The following is a 15,934-nucleotide window of genomic DNA, read 5'->3' on the forward strand; positions in this document are numbered from 1 at the left end:
AGTAGGAGAGGCCCACCAGCTAGGCCTGTATCATCTGAAGCAATCAAATCCTGCAAATATAAAGCAATTTAGTATTACCATTTCCAAGTGTGCCCTACAATAAGGACTCTTGTACGCTGAAGTTTAATATTCAGAGCAGAAACCACAAACTCTAACAGCCACTCCTGGTCAAGATAGCTAATAAGAGTTCCCAGGCAAAGGCACTGTGGTAATAGTATTGCTCAAAGCAGCTGGGGATTTAGTTGTATGTCAGCCTCTACATCTGAAGACTAGGAAACGATGGTGGGTCAGACATCCATTTGCTTTATATATTGATATAATTTCATCAGAATTTATGATGTGGGAATTATTGCACTGGCAAGAAATGTAATCTAACCTTCATCTCACACAATGTAGTACAGATATTATGTTTTTGAGAAAAATACACTGACTTGTTGAATCAGATTACTCCAAGTGCATTCCTAATGGATTTCAATATTCCCTTAGCTAAAGCAATGCTATTTGTATAGTATTTATTACATTTTACAGAAACATATACAGGAGATAAAGCCTTTTCTGACACTATATGTTCTTTCATTTTGTAACGTACAAACATACATTTGTTCATTAATTTTAATGTCGAAACTTCTGCACAGGTAATGTTCACCACATTTATTCAACTGCCAATGATTCGACTATGTATTCTGAATGTATAAGCTGATTTAAGTACAACTATGGAAAACCATATACTGTCCTCTTTCATCTCCTTGATTAGACAGTCTGGCCTTAACTGTCAAATTGATACAGATATTTACAGTCCTTAATTGTCTAACCAGGTCACATAACATGAAATCTGACACTGGGGTTATTCCCAGATATAGGAGGTGTGTCGGTGGCGAAGGGCATGATCAGGATATCTTGTATTCTGATATTCCTGGGCTAGCAGAACAGCTCCTCGAGTAGTGGTTTTCTAACTTTTTTTCTCACTGGAAGAAAAATGTTTATCCCCACAACCCAAAACAAAAATATTCTGTGGCTAGAGTTTTCATAAAAGCACAGTAAAGTGCAATGCGTGCTAGCTGTAAACACTTCACTTCAAGTAATAACTATAATTAGACATTGATGTTACATTTTTAAATAGAGTGAAAAAGATGATCAGGTTGAGTCTCACTTAATGTGATGGGTGGGCTTACCTTTGGTCATGATCTCGTTCCAAGCTGGAACACAAGATGAAAGTGCTACCCGCCTATCAGGTGCACTGTTGAGCCCGTTTCTTTCTTTTGTTTTTAACCATGTCAAAGTCGAAAATCCCAGTTCGCACATGTAGGTTGTTGTGAACCGTAGCAACAACAGAACGCTAATCTTACTTAAGAGTGAATATTCTTTGAAAACACTTATCCAAAATGATACCAAATGTACTGACTTGAGTTGTGGTGTGTTTTGAGTGTGCTATCACAGTTGAGTTGCAGCAGTTCTTTTTCTTGCTCAGGCATCAAGTTTAGCTCCATTATTGATTCAGGATTTTCAAAAGCAAAAGGATCTTTCACCCAATACTTTTCCTTCAGATTTTCAAACCCCTCTGCAGGGAAGTGGCGACTAAAATAGACAGCACAGCAAGCTGTAACTGAATGACCCTTTTCATTTCATTCACTTTTTCTTCCCTGATGCTGTTCTCTTCAGTGTGCTGTAACAGTGGTGGGGACACGTAGGAGCTTGGACAATTACTTTTCACTCATGCTTGCCACCGTGCTAATGACTTTTGGAACGTTTGTGTCTGTTCACAGGGTTGAAACAAATCATTGCCTCTTCCTTGTAAGTTCAAATTCTGTTAGTTTGAAAATGGCAGCTAGATATGACAACTTTATTAAGCAACAGTCATCGTCAAACCAATTTGCCCAGTTAGACAGTTTCTTTACCAGAAAAATGGGAATCTCATTCCTGAGTTTATACACCCTTGGAAGTACCCTGCCACTATACTTAAGTGTGAAACAATAAATGAGTATGCTCCACTCCCATTTCTGAGCATAACACTTCAAAAAGCCTGCTGTTCAATGAGCTTCCTTTAATGAAATTAACAGTTTTCACTACTTCCTTCAGTACTGCCATAAGATCAGGGGAAATACCCTTGGACGCCAAAGCTTCGCTGTGAATAAAATAGTGTTTCCAAACATTTGACCATTACCAGCTGCCTCAGTTAGTTTTTTCACAACTCTGCTATTTCTACCTGTCATAGTTGCTGCACCATCACTTGTAATTCCTTTGCAATTAGCCCAGTCCAATTTGTATTTTCCAACTATGCAGTCATGCAGTGCTTCAACTATCTGTGCTCCTCATTTCCTTTTTGGCCAGTGTGGCAGTCTGCAGGTGAGTGCAGATCTCATTAGCAAAAGTGACCATGGAGTCCCAAAATCACAAAAGAGCCCCAGCGTGGACCGAACGGGAGGTACTGGATCTGATCACTGTATGGGGAGATGAATCTGTGCTATCAGAACTCCGTTCCAAAAGACAAAATGCCCAAACATTTGAAAAAATCTCCAAGAGCATGAAGGACAGAGGCTATAACAGGGACCCGCAGCAGTGCCGCGTGAAACTTAAGGAGCTGAGGCAAGCCTACCAAAAAAACAGAGAGGCAAATGGCCGCTCCAGGTCAGAGCCCCAGACATGCAGCTTCTGTGATGAGCTGCATGCCATTCTAGGAGGTGCCCCTACAACTCCCCACCCCATGCTTTGACTCCGTCAATCCCCAATAGGGATGCAGATTTTGGGAATTTTGAGGATGAGGAAGATAGTTCACAGCAAGCAAGCGGAGAAACCATTTTCCCTGACAGCCAGGAACTGTTTCTCATCCTGGACCTGGAGTCAGTACCCTCTGAACCCACCCAAGGCTGCCTCCCGGACCCGCTAGGCAGAGAAGGAACCTCTGGTGAGTGTAGCTTTGTAAATGTTATACATAGTTTAAAAGCAAGCGTGTTTAATGATTAATTTGCCCTGGCATTCACAGCCAGTACAGCTACTGGAAAAGTCTGTTAACATGTCTGGGGATGGAGTGGAAATCCTCCAGGGACATCTCCATAAAGGTCTCCTGGATGTACTCCCAAAGCCTTTGCAAAAGGTTTCTGGGGAGGCAGCCTTATTCCATCCTCCATGGTAGGACACTTTATCACACCAGGCCAGTAGCACGTAGTCTGGAATTATTGCACAACACAGCATATGGTCCCGGTGTTTGGCATTCAAACAACATCCATTCTTTATCTCTCTGTTTTATCCTCAGGACAGTGATATTATTCATGGTCACTTTGTTGAAATAGGGTGATTTTATTAAGGGGACATTCAGATGTGCCCGTTCCTGCTGGGCTGTTTGCCTGTGGCTGAACAGAAATGTTCCCCACTGTTAGCCACGCGATGGGGGGAGGGGTGAAGCAATTATCCCAGAGAATTGGGTGTGTGTGTGAGGGTTTGTGCTGCACGTTAACCCAAAAACCGCAGCCCCTCCTTTTAAATTGCCAACCCATTTTAAATAAAGAGTCTACCCATTGTTCTCTAAAATGTGTCTTTTTAACTACCACTCTCCCTTTTTTTTTCCTCCACCAGCTGCAAATATTTCAATGCTCACACTATCTTCTCCTTCCCAGAGGCTAGCGAAGATTAGAAAGCGAAAAAAACACACTCGCGATGAAATGTTCTCTGAGCTCATGCAGTCCTCCCACACTGAAAGAGCCCAGCAGACTACATGGAGGCAGACAATGTCAGAGTCCAGGAAAGCACAGTATGAACGCAAGGACAGGTGGTGGGCTGAAGATGATAGGTGGCATCAGATTGGTAACAGAAGGCAAGAGGCAATGCTGAGACTACTGGAGGAACAAACTGATATGCTCCGACGTATGGTTGAGGTTCAGGAAAGACAGCATGAACACAGACCACCACTACAGCCCCTGTATAACCAACCGCTCTCCTCCCCAAGTTCCATAGCCTCCTCACCCAGATGCCCAAGAACGCGGTGCGGGGCCTCCGGGCACCCAACCACTCCACCCCAGAGGACTGCCCAAGCAACAGAAGGCTGGTATTCAATAAGTTTTAAAGTGCAGTGTGGCCTTGTCCTTCCCTCACCCTGCCCGGTGCTTCACTGTTCCCCCACCCCTCCCGGGCTACCTTGGTAGTTATCCCCCTATTTGTGTGATGAATTAATAAAGAATGCATGAATGTGAAGCAACAATGACTTTATTGCCTCTGCAAGCGGTGATCGAAGGGGGAAGAGGAGGGTGGTTAGCTTACAGGGAAGTAGAGTGAACCAAGGGGGGAGGGTTCATCAAGGAGACACAAACAGAACTTTCGCACCATAGCCTGGCCAGTCATGAAACTGGTTTTCAAAGCTTCTCTGATGCACACCATGCCCTCCTGTACTCTGCTAACTGCCCTGGTGTCTAACTGTGCGTAATCAGCAGCCAGGCGATTTGCCTCAACCTCCCACCCCGCCATAAACATCATCCCCTTACTCTCACAGATACTGTGGAGTGCACAGCAAGCAGTAATAACAGTGGGAATATTGGTTTTGCTGAGGTCTAGCCGAGTCAGTAAACTGCGCCAGCGCACTTTTAAACATCCAAATGCACATTCTACCACCATTCTGCACTTGCTCAGCCTATAGTTGAACAGCTCCTGACTCCTGTCCAGGCTGCCTGTGTACGGCTTCATGAGCCATGGCATTAAGGGGTAGGCCGGGTCCCCAGGAATAACTATAGGCATTTCAACATCCCCAATGGTTATTTTCTGGTCTGGGAAGAAAGTCCCTTGCTGCATCTTTTGAAACAGACCAGAGTTGATGTTGGTGAAATATCCCCTTGTGATCCACCAGTGCTTGCAGCAACATTGAAAAGTACCCCTTTCGGTTTATGTACTTGCTGCCTTGGTGCTCCGGTGCCAAGATAGGCATATGGGTTCCGTCTATCACCCCACCACAGTTAGGGAATCCCATTGCAGCAAAGCCATCCACTATGACCTGCACATTTCCCAGAGTCACTACCCTTGATATCAGCAGCAATTTGATCATGTTGGCTTCTTGGATCACAGCAGCCCCCACAGTAGATTTGCCCACTCCAAATTCATGCCCGACTGACCGGTAGCTGTCTGGCATTGCAAGCTTCCACAGGGCTATCGCCACTCACTTGTGAACTGTGAGGGCTGCTCTCATCTTGGTATTCTTGTGCTTATTTCCCGGGCCCAGAATCAGCATTCCATGCCATGACTCTGTCCCATTAACACCATGATGTCCACATTGCCAGGGCCTGTACTTTGAGAGAAGTCTGTGTCCATGTCCTCATCACTCTCATCAGTGCACTGCTGTCGCCTCCTTGCCTGGTTTTGCTTTTGCAGGTTCTGGTTCTGCATATACTGCAGGATAATGTGCATGGTGTTTACGGTGCTCATAATTGCAGCGATGATCTGAGCAGGCTCCATGCTTGCTGTGCTATGGCATCTGCACTGAAAAAAGGTGTGAAATTATTGTCTGCTGTTGCTTTGATGGATGGAGGGGCAACTTGGCTTACAGGAAATTAAAATCAACAAAGGGGTGGGGTTTGCATTAAGGAGAAACACACACAATGGCGCCTTCAAGGATTGAACTCAAAACCCTGGGTTTGCAGGCCAATGCTCAAACCACTGAGCTATCCCTTCCCCACTATTCAAGAATGGAGGGAGGGGGGAGCAAATAAATACAAAACAAATCTGGTCTCTTTCTTGTTTTGATCCACTCCATCTCTCTTATACATCTTAGGCTGGCAGCAGATGGTGCAGTATGACTGCTAGCCGTCCTCGTCTCCTGGCTGCTCGCCAGAAAATGGTGCAGTACGACTGCAGACAGGACTGAATCTCCATGAGATGAAACTTAAAAAGAGAATGACCTGGAGTCGCTCTCATTTATGTCCAGGCGCCCTTGACTGACTTCACTGAGGTCAGCTAAAAGAGCACCCAGGAGACAACGACGGCTACCAGTTGTAATGTACCATTTGCTGCCAAAAGGCAATGAGCTGCTGCTGTATAGCAGTGCAGTGCCATGTCTGCCAGCACCCAGGAGATGTACGGTGACGGTGAGCTGAGCGGGCTCCATGCTTGCCGTGCTATGGCGTCTGCACAGGTAACCAAGGAAATAAGGCTCGAAACGATTGTCTGCCATTGCTTTCACGGAGGGAAGGAGGGACAGGGGGCCTGATGATATGTATCCAGAAACACCCGCGACAATGTTTTTGACCCATCAGGCCTCAGGAGCTCAACCCAGAATTCCAATGGGCTGTGGGAACTGTGGGAACTGTGGGATAGCTACCACAGTGCAACGCTCCGTAAGTTGGTATTGTGGACACACTCCACCGAGTTAATGGTCTTAATGGTGTTGAGTGTGGACACACATAATCGACTGTATAAAATCGATTTCTAAAAATCAACTTCTATAAATTTGACCTAATTTCATAGTGTAGACATAACCTTATGGAAGACTTACTGTGTTGTCTGAGGGTATCTTGCCATACATACCTCACATAAACTAACAGTGTTGTAGAATTTGAAATATCAGTAACTCTTGTCAAGTTATATAGCAAAATCCTCATCTGACTGTAACCTAACTATAAGCTGGGCTTCCAAAGGCTCTGCAATATGACATATTCACTGAAACATTGTGTTATCACTGACAGGAATACTTCTCAATTTTTCAGCAGACTTCTTGTCGAAAATTTTATGCACCATATTCAGAGATGCTGGAAGAATAATTTTTTGGCACTTGTATGGGCCATTTTCTCTTTTGCCACACAGTATGCAATCAAATATGATGCCAGCTGTGTCTTATCATTCAAGGTAGTTGACTGACTGGGAACTTGGGCTGAAAACTTTAATTTTTGTTGCTTGCTTTGAAAATATTCAGAGGTTTATCAACAATTTACAAAATATTACATTATCATATTACATTACCATAATATATTACAAATTATTATCCAAACTTGTAATCACATCAAGGAATTACATCAGGTTTTTTTGACAAGACCTATTTTCTATAAAACCATGTTAACTGGCATTAATTATATTCACATCCTTTAATTCTTTATCAGTTGAATCCTGTATCAGGTTTCCATTTTAATGTCAGACTAACCAGCCTTTAGTTACTTGGGTCATCCCACTTACCCTGTCTGAATATTGGTACAACAGTCTTCTGGAACTTTCATTGTATTCCAAGATTATTAAAAATTAACATCAATTAACATCCTCAGCCAACTCTTTTAGGACTCTTGATTGCAAGTTTTGTGGACCTGCTGATTTTTAAATATTTAGCCCTGGCAGATGTTGTTTAGCATCCTCCATAGCTAATGTACTGGAAAGTACTTTATCATCATGTGAGAGGAGTACATAGTCCTGCTTCTTTCCAATACAGAACATAAATGTTTATTGAACCTTTCTGCCTTTTCAGCTTCATTATTAACAATTGTACCATCTCCATCTACTAATGTACCTTTACCATTGCTAGGATTTATTTAGTTTCTAATATACTTTTTAAAAAAAACCTCCTCCTTATTGTTCTCAGCCCTGCCAGCCATGGAGTTTTCCTTGGTGTCCTTAGCTTCCCTTATCAATTTTCTGCACTTCATAACTTCTAATTTATCTTGATTGCTATTATCTCCTTCTTCCACTTGTTCCATTTCCACAGAATCAGCATGACTTTTTAAACTGTATATTATAACATATAGTACAATTCAAAAATAAAAAAAACAAAAAATCAAAATATTTTTTATTCTGAAAATGTCAACATGGGATGTTTCAATGTAAATATATATATGTTTGGTTTTACTTTTGTCCTAAATGAGATTTCTGTGAAATTGACACAATATTGCCAAGAGTATTGATTTAGACAGAACTGCATTTTGCAACTGAAAATGGTTCCAATGAAGTATTCTTATTTATGATTCAGGGCAATTAATATCAGATTATTGAAAAGAACATGTTCTTTTTCTGTAATTTTGGGCACATCATGTTTAACAAAAGGGGCAAAATGCATGTATCAAACACACCTTTGGCCTGATTCTGATTTCATAATCAGAAGTAACTTCACTGAAATCAGAATTCCACTGAGGCAAACTTTTATATTTACTCACACAAACAGCAAATATAAAAACCCAGGCCTTACTTTTATTGAAAAGTGTACAGCACATGCACAGCAGACATGTCACACTAAAGGACAAGAAGAGGGCTTTTCAGCTAGTTATTTACCATTATTAAGTGGTAAAGTGACTATTATACAGGCAGAAGCCACACCTGAGATTGGAGCTGATTCAAAGTGCAGATTTCCCTGCGCACAGGTGGGAGAGTTTCAGAATAAATGTGTTGTGTCTCTTGAGATTGAGATCACTGTTTCATTCACTTATTCTTTTATCCTCATTTTTGAGGTGCATCAGAAAGCAGTCATATTAAAGTATCTATCAGAAGGAAAACTGTAAGACAGTAAAATCTCCTGAGATTTGGCTGGGTATTTTTCTGTCTAGCTCTACACAAAGGGACCCTTGATTTTTAACCAACATCTTCTGGTCAACAGATGGCAAATGTCATCACTATATAGTAGTGTGGGGACCTATTCTGGTAAGATTGTCTTGGGAGAAGAATTCCATCTCCCATGCAGCACGCTTCTGCAACACTTATTTTGACTTGTGCTTTGTCAAGGAAAAGAATTTGGCCCTCAATGAGAAAAACAATGTGATATTGATAAAAGTAGCACCAAATATTGTGTGTGTGTTGAAGGGAGGGGTTTGGAGCATTACCTAAATGCATTTATTACGGAGCGCGGCAATGAAACCTGAAGAAGCACCATTTCAAAACAAATCAGTCAGCATTTTATTGGTGTCGGCCCAGCTTTGTACTAAACACCCAGATTAATGTTAAATCACAGCTCAGGAATTATTCATGAGATCTCGTACAATGTAATTGCTGATTTTGGTATCAATAGTCTGTAGTCTCTTTATTTCCTAGATTAACTTCCCTTCCCGAACTACAGTATGTCATGCCAGAGACAATGATCTTGTGTGACATATTTGGGAAAGAGGGACTCACCTATTTTACATAAAACAACCTTTGTAGAATGTACTCATGTTGCTGAGCTGCCAGTTCCTACTGACATTTTACTATGAGCGCAGGGATCCCGCTGCGATGCAAGGAAGCGGCGTGCTAAATGTCTCCTTTCAGACTGTTGACTGAATGGTTAGTTTTATTGCAAATCTTTATAAAAAAACTAATGAAATTACCCTTCACCTATCTTGAAGGATTAGCATTAATGCTCAGAACAAACTGCATGACTACTAATCTCTTAATGTCCCCTAAGATATGTACAAAATGAAATTTATAAATAATAAATGAAATCCAACTTTTTCTAGAAATACTACATCATTGCTCCCTTTTAAAATGGGAATTCTGTGCTCATGGAAACAAAGAGGCTCGTGGGGCTGGGGTTCAGGCTGCTGCAGCCCTGGGCACATCACTTGTGCTGTCATCGCTGTTTGAAAGTTAAACCTAATAGCGGTTTATCCGAAATAAAATGGGCCTAGTACCCCAAACTCCCCTTGACTTCAGCTGGATAACTGAATATCAGGGGCAATTAGCTTTGCACTTATAATTCTACAATGGCCAAATACACTGTTTTCCAGTTTTGCCAAAATAACATAATTAATAATAAAAATAAAAATAATAAGAATCAAATTACCTTGAGGCTGAAATCTTGTGCCTAATTTCAGCCCAATTTTCATGGCTGTATTATAGGTGCCTGCATATTTATAATGGAATTACTGACAGTTCCTTGGAAGTAGACATTGTCGCTGTAAGACAAACATCCACGAGTTGGAAGAATTTAGCATGCACAAAACAAATACTAATAACGCTTTTGGTACACATGACAACACGGAAATGAGAAGATATGTTTTACTTTCTTCATAAAGACACACAACACATTCATCTGTAAATGACTGTATTTCTAGCTGCGACAGAGTGGTAGGGATAGGCATATAAATCTCACCGTCAAAATATATTCTTTCCTTCTACAAAAAAATGGCAAGAACCAGAAACTTCAATCAATATCCTATACTTGAAAACTATGACACTGTCAAACTGGTGTCATTAAAGCTAACTAACCATATTAAATGAATATTAAAATATAGGTTTCTTTGCATAACATAATGAGTAAAACTGCTTTTAAGTTTTTCCCTGTGCTTTGAGGTGTAGGTGGCATTTTCATTCCAAAACTTTGAAGTCAGAACAAAATGTGCAGGTAGAGGGTACTAGATCAAATAATAATCAACTTCAAAAAGCATTTTGGTTGTTAGATGTCCCAGGGCTAATTTCCTCTAGACATTTTAAATGTAAATGTCTAAACTCATTTAAAAATTGTAAATTGGTCTAGGTTCAATCAAAAACCATCCTGACACAGAACAGGGAGACTGGGCTAATTGTCATTTGTTTGTCAAATGAATTCCATTTGGAAAGCAATGAAACCTCCAAGCTAATTCTTTTAAGGTGAGCTGGTAGTTGTATTATCAGTTAAATGCAGTAAAATGGATAATCACATGATGATAATGAAAACTGAACCTATGTTACCACTCAGGCTTAGTGTGCCACAGGGCATATAGTGATGGAACTTAAGTACTGTAATGTTCCATTGGGCACAATGGCACCAAGTCTGCTCTTTAGCCTTACAGACACTTTCTTTGCATTTTAAAAAACTTTATCAAAGCACCGTGGCAATGTAGAAAATGTCAAAGTGAAATGCACTGTAGGCAAATTGAGATTTCATTAAGTTTAAATTTATTGCTTTTGACTGATGTATTACCATGCTTGTTAAGAACCAGTAATTTGGAATATCTGCCTGCCTGGTAAAATAGCTTTGTCTCCTTGCATAATACTTTACATGGACTTTGAAAGGCCATAGTAATTCAAAGAAAGTGTGGACTGTTTAATTTTTTTTCTAAAGAACAATTTCAAATATTTGAAGGCACCTGACTTAGTGGACTGATAAATTTAGGCAGTAGTCCCAAGTGTTTTGTTGGCACACTAGGTAGTTGAGTGCAACAATCATGTGTTATTTTATGACTCTCCTATAACTACATTTCATTAACTGACAATGGAAGCCCGGGAAGAACTTAGTGATTCTACTTGGTCTGTTGCTTCTGAGACTGTTTATATTGGAAGCAACTGGAAGTAGCTATGAGAGATAACAAACCCAACAGACTGGTGTCAGAGTGTGTTTTGGCGCAAATAGCCCAAAGTCTATTTACTGACAGGTGGTTTGGAGTGTCAGCCCCGGCACATTTGCCACATAAAGGCTTTAATAGATTGGTGAGGAGTTAAAACATACATATTCTTATAGCAGTTTAAGAGAAAGTGTCCAGCTGCAAACTGGAGCGGAGGTGTTGTCTGGAGTCCTGTGAATTGTAAGATGCAGCTTGTTTTTACAATATAAAATCTCTATTCCTAAGCCTAGAGCACCTACTGTAATGAACTTGGACTAAGATACAGCAGCCTGTTACTGGGAAAACTCCTCTCTCCCCCAAAAGGAAATAACCCACTCCAGATGTCAGACTTTCCTGACTATTCAGTAGCTGTGGTTAGAGGGTCACAACCGAAGGGAGTGATTGCTATTGCAGCACTGTGGACCAAATCCATCTCAGAAATAGCTTTGATTCAAAGCTTTCATTCCCATTTCAGAGCTGTACAGGCCAGCTCCACTCCCAAGGATATGGGGATGGCGGGAAGCTTGTGCCCTCATGCTCCTCCCTGAGATGGGCTTTCTAGCACTCGAGGTCTGCAGCCTGAAATCAATCCCAAAGTACACAACACTGAGTCAGGAAAGCCCTGAGTGTACTATGGGGCCCTGGCAGCAAAGAGGTTGGCTTTATCTACTGCCACCCCATAAAAACAACAAAAAGCATTATCCACTCAGTCTCAAACAGGCCTCCATCACCACTGATATCCAAAACTCAGGTTTGAAGTCACTTCTTTGGCTGGCATATTCGGGTCTTAGTCCAGAACCCTGTACGCCACTGCAAGAAAAGGGATCAGAGCACAAACATCCTTGGTCACTTCTGACTTTATTGATCTGGCGTGTGTGTGTGTGTGTGTGTGTGTGTGTGTGTGTGTGTGTGTAAAATAAAATAAATGTTTGTGATTTTCTACATCTGCCTTTGTCCCCTTCCCAGACCTGTCATCTCACCATAAATAAAAAGTTCCAGAGGTGGCTGCCGCTGCCTTAGTATTTTTCACAGAAAATTTAGACTGGGTGAAATTCTGAGCCAGGAGTGAATTTTGCTAGTTGATCTCCAAAAATGTTTTGGGCTCGCAGAATGTCATATGAGGACATGAAAACCTTGCAAACACAGAGATGACATTTTTCATGCAGAGATCTTACAAACTTCCCCTCCCTGGTGCCCACATTTCAACCAGACCTTCTACCAATATCTTTTCTGAAACAGCATCTACAGACTTCTAGTTCCATCAGGCCCATAGGACCAGATTATTTCATTTAGGTTTTAATATCACTCCCTTTCAGGCAAAACCTCCTTTGATTTCAGTGAGAGTTTTCACTGAGTAAGGACTCTGTGGAAAAGAATAAGAATGTAAGCATTTGGCTCAATGGCTTCCTGAGTTCTCATTTATGTCAACAGCAATTGTGGGCATGCAACAAGAGAAAAATCACACGCACACAGACAGGGTTAAATAAGAGGCATATGATGTATACATACTTACGTGCAGGGCATGCAACAAGAGAAAAATCACACGCACACAGACAGGGTTAAATAAGAGGCATATGATGTATACATACTTACGTGCAGGGATGCCAAGCAGGACAGCAAAACACTGTAGGCACCATGGCTGAGGTTTGAAAATCTGCCTGAGGGATTTGGACATGCGGGCCTAGATCCTCTAAGATATTTAGGTGCAATTGATTTCAATGGGAGTTAGGCACCTAAACACCTTTGAGGATCTGGGTCTCGGTTTCCATTAAAAAGAATGAGAACTGGGCAGCAAATCTCAGCCTATTCCTGAAAAACTCCCATTTTACTTATTTGGTTTTTGCACGTTGCACAAAGGTTGAAATAACTAAAATAAGTGGTGCTGGGAGCTAAGGTACAGAATTAAGTAATGGCTGTTTATTAGATAAAATGCCAGGTTTTGCTTTCAGATACATGCGTGTAACTTCCTTTCAAGTCAGGGGGCGTTTTACATGTCCACACTGGAGGGCAGAATTTGGTTCAATGTGATAACACAGCAGTTTGTAATCTGAAAGTGAAGAGCACTTATAGCATTTTAAAGAAGTCTGTGGTTAACTCAAAACAGCCAGAAAGGTGTAACATCTGCAAATAATTTCTCCATCTCACATTACAGTAATTTCAACAAAAACAGTAATTTACTCCTTACTTTAGGTATAGAACAAAATTTGCATTTTGGAGTGAGCCACTAGGTGAAGCTAAAGACCTGTAGAGCAAATTTTAAAAAAAATTTTAAAAAAGGAAACCATAAGGATAGAGGTTTAAATCCAGATTTTTTAAGGCAGGCCTGGAACTGGCTTAGGACAATGATTTTTGGATACTGTCTTTGCTGTCAACTGGTAGGAGGACATAAGAATCTGAAAACATCTGCATCCTTGAGTTCAGAGTTAGCTAAAGTGAACTGGGGGAAAGTCTGCTATTTAACAGTAGACTGAATCGAAAGAAATAGTGATTGAAGAGAGCTTTAAAAAAGTGCCCCAGGGAGCAGTGAAACAATAAAAGAAAGGACAACTTGAGATACCACAGAAGCAGTTAAAGGCAGAAATTAATCGTCAAGCACAGTTTTAAACTGAAAGAGAATTACCTAGAAAAACAGAAAACACCTAAAAAACCGATTGACCCATTTGCCTTTATTTACTGACAAAACAATAAAGTCTCTTCCCTACATACAACAATTTAAAAAGACAAATAGTATTACCTATGATCATGGTTTCAAACTAACAGGACAATAGTTCTCCTTTGTAGATAAATAATCATAGAGTAGTGGCAATCAGATATAATGCATCAGGTAACAACAGAGCACTTCCTGTTTTGGAAGGTCAAAATAAAATAATTAGACATATGGCATGTTGGTGTCTTTTGGTTCATTCAAATAACTTGAGTGAATCAACACCATTGTAAGAGTTTGCCTCTGATTAATGTACGGTACTGAGATCATTTAGTTGAATATTGTGTAGCATCCACAGAAAAACCACCTTGTTTCGTTGCTCTGTTTCAGCACAGCAAATGCATAGTTTATAATGATGCATTGGGTGCTTCAGAAAGTTCAATTTTTACTTCTCATTGTGATCCTTGCCATTGAGTTCTGACAGGCATTATATAGACATGTAAAATAATATAAAGAGTTATAAATGTCTGTGTATAGATTTTTTTTTTTCCTGCATGAGACTGAAACAATCAGAAAATTCTCAAACATGTGATGGTGCCATTCCAGGAATAAGGTTGTCGACTGTGCTAAATTACAGTTTCTCTATCTTTATTAGGCTTTGCTGCTCTGCTTTAGCCTGCTACTTACTTGTTATGAATTGATCTGATTGGGAGACTGAGGGCTATATAACAATATAGACACTGTTGGCTGGCGGCCATGGTTTTACTCAGTCATGGTGCTACCAGTAATGAAATTCTGCCCAGTGTGACCCTATCGCAGAGTCTTACTGCACAATTCAGACAGTTTCCAAAACATTTTTTTTTTCATTTAAAGCAAACTTCATTGAGGCTTGCCAGCATCCAAAACACTTTCATAGTGTTCTAGTACGCCAAAGAAATAGCAGTAGCAACACTGCAGGGCTCGGATAAAGCCAGGAAGCCATCCAGAGGGTTTCCTCAGGGTAGCGTGAGAAGCCAGGAGACCTGTGTTCTCTTCCCAACTCTGTCAATGACTTGCTGTGACCCTGGGCAAGTCACTTCACCTCGCTGTGCCTCTGTTTCTCCTCCCACCCTTTGTTTGGCTTGTCTATTTGTCTACAGTAAGTTCTTTGTCACCGACACTGGCTCTCAGTGCCTAGTACAATGGACCTGTGCCAAAGAGCTTATTGCCCAAGCCCGATTGGGCCTCTTGGCACTACTGTAATACAAATAATAATAGGGCACTTGGGAGTGTGAAGTAAAGGTAGTTGGAAATTCTGGAAAATCATCACATTGGCAGGGTGAAACGACCCACAAATCCTACTATAGTGGGGTGGTCACTCGCTCCCTGGTCTGGAAAGGGTTACAGCCAGCCCTGGGAGAGAGCTGGGGCTCTGAGCTAAAAGCTAGGCTGATTGGGGAAACAGCCACAGCTGGGCCATGCCCCAATCAGGCCTCAGCTGGCCCTGATAAAAGGGCTATGAACCAGGAGCTAGACCCATGTTCCGTCCAGCTTCAGAGGGAGAAGGACCTAGCTGCCTGGGAGCTGAGGGTGCAGGCAATGGAGCAGGGCTGGGGAAAGGTGAGAGGAGCTCCTGCCTGGCAACGCCCCAGGCTGCAGGCCCTGTGCAAGGCCAAACCAGGTACTGGGGTTGCAGAGGCTGCAGCCCAGGAGTTAGGCAAAGGCAGCAGGTCCAAACCCCCCTTTGCCAATGATGAATGGCTTGTACACTGCAGTCTGCCTAGGGAGCAGAGTCTAGATGGAGACTGGCAGTAGCCATAGACTGAGGTGAATGTGGGGATAGAGGGTTGGGGGTTCTCTGGGGAGGGGAGACCCAGATCTGTGGGGGGTATTGCCAGGGGGCAGCACCCAAGGTAAAGGGGCACTGGGGGCCGGGAGGGACACGGATGCCAGCGGCAGGTGAGACACCAGCTGGCAGAGGGTGCTCCAAGGCTGGAAAAGCTAATTCCCTGGATGACCAGCAGGAGGTGCCGTGCTGGTGAGTCGTTGCCTTGCTACACCTACATTGTCAGGAAATTATGAACAAGAA

Source organism: Mauremys mutica, chromosome 7 (genome assembly GCF_020497125.1).
Source record: "Mauremys mutica isolate MM-2020 ecotype Southern chromosome 7, ASM2049712v1, whole genome shotgun sequence".
NCBI lineage: Eukaryota > Metazoa > Chordata > Testudines > Geoemydidae > Mauremys > Mauremys mutica.